Source organism: Echinops telfairi, unplaced genomic scaffold (assembly GCF_000313985.2).
Source record: "Echinops telfairi isolate 266 unplaced genomic scaffold, ASM31398v2 ScPeMD7_7465;HRSCAF=8503, whole genome shotgun sequence".
In the NCBI taxonomy this organism is placed as follows: Eukaryota; Metazoa; Chordata; class Mammalia; order Afrosoricida; family Tenrecidae; genus Echinops; species Echinops telfairi.
In genome coordinates, this window is record NW_022111365.1 from 5,307,392 (window position 1) to 5,309,625 (window position 2,234).

The window sequence follows — 2,234 nt, forward strand, 5'->3', positions numbered from 1 at the left end:
GGGAAGGGAGACGAGAGCAGAGGCAAGGGCTATGAAGGTGAAACTGGAGCTTGGTAACTACCCTCTTCATCCAGTTTGTCATTCCTAAGGCTCTTCACAAGAGCCCTGGTGGTATAGCGGTTACATGTTGGGCTGTGATCCACATGGTCAGCAGTTCAAAACCACCAGCAGCTCCACAGGAGAAAGACTGGGCTTTCGACTCCCCAAAACAGATACAGTCTTGGAATCCTACAAGGGCATCGCTGTGAGTCAGTATTGACTCGATGGCAGTAAGGTGGTTTTGTTACTTGAAGGCCCTTTAAAACACAGGTGACTTGCCTTACAGGGTTGCCCAAGCTATGATCAGGGCAGGATCAGATGGCCCGGCGCTTCTCCCTCCCAACTGTGGGCGGGTTTGAACTACCAAGCTTGCAGTTAGCGGCTGTGTTCGCCACCATTGTGCCACCAGGTTCCTACTAAAGGGTAATCAACAGCACATCCATTTCCCCATGGTTTAATTAAAACAAAAAAACTGCGCTCCATTAATTTTAATTTCAAGAAGTCTCATTGCTACACATAAATAAAAGGCTATTTTTTTCGAAAGTTACTTTTTTTTTTAGATGGAAAATTTTAATTACTTCAGCACATCTAAGCAAAAAAGACAGAACGGCCACGGCTACCTTTGTCTCCACTCCTGCATTTCCACAGGCTCACGAAGACAAACTGAAATAGGTGCCCCTGGCTCTGTTGTGCTGCATGAGGCAGTGTGGAGACTTCCCAGCACTCAACTATATTCATGCAATCAGATATATAAATCTAAATATAAAATCAATCTATAAGATGCCATTCACTATCTTTGTGAAAAATTCGATGTTTCCAATCCACCTAGCCTCCAAAGTCCAATCACACCTTAGGGAAAAGTAGTGATAACATTTGATGGAACAGAAATTTCTATAAAAAAATGTAAAAGTTTCATCAGTCATTTAACCACAGCCAATCTTTCATTTAAATTAAGACTGTCTACACAAAATATCCTTATCAGTCATTCATGATCTGATTTCTGGTGTATGAGATCAATTTAAATATGGTACATGTCAAAAAAAATGTCACAAGACATTCCTATTGTATCATCAGTCAGGCAGTGGCCAAAATTACTCAGTAGTGGCTTTCTTGAGATAAGCTAACACGTCTGCCCTTTCTCCCTTCTTCTTCATGCCGGCAAAGATCCTGTTTGTTCTGAGGATGTGCTTCTTGGGGTTCTCCAAATACCCCGTCCGTGTGTCCTCTCCCCTTTGCTCTTATTTGCATCCGTGTAAGTGAATCCAGGGCCTTGGCCCGTCTTCCTCCCAAACAAACCGTGGAGATTTGGCCCAGTCCTGTGTTTGCCCCCCTTTCCGCAGCGGGGCACTGGGCACACTCCTCAACATCCTCTTCTCACTGTCCCCAGCGTGAACTCGGAGGCTCCGACCCGGTGCTCGCTCACCGCAAGCTTTTGTTGCGATCCACACGACCTGAATGCCCAAAGTTACTTTTTAAGGGTAACGTAGTAACCGTGAAGTATTTGGTCACCATAGAAACATAGTCACTAAGAAAACAATATTTAAGTTTCTGTGAAATCTTTAATCCTTTAGAGGCTTTTTGCCCCCCTTCCTTCAGGGAGACTTGCTCGTCTCCCCTTTTCAAATTGTTCATTAAAGCATGAAACACTCAAACATTACATTATTATCTTAGCTAATGCAAAGGGTTTTTTTTATGATTGTAACTAGCATAAATCTTGTGCCTTAGTTTTTCAGTTTTGATTTTTTTACATGTGATGCTGGTCTTGTTATTATGGAAGATATAACTTTCAATTTTGTTTTGAAACAGACATTAAATTATTCACAAGTGAGGTGTAGTGATGTCTTTAAAATATTTCTGCAAATCTGAACGAGGTGATTGAAGGCCTTCAGTTTTGCTTCAGGGATTTTTTACAGGCTATAGAACAGAACCTGCTTGAACCGAAGTTAAGTGTTTCCCTGTTTTCCTAAACGCCTACACCCACTGAGACGTTGCATTAGGTGTGCTGGGCAGTTGGTTGGGCGAGTGCAGAGAGAGCGACTTCCGGGAACCTGGGGCTGGGGCAGAGGGCAGCGGTTTCTAGCAGAGGATGAAGGTGGAGGGAATTGACCAGGAGAGGCCGAGCTGCGATGCCTGGGGCAAAGAAGCTGAGAGACAATGTGGAAGTCACCACCCACCCTACGCACAGACAGCAGGGC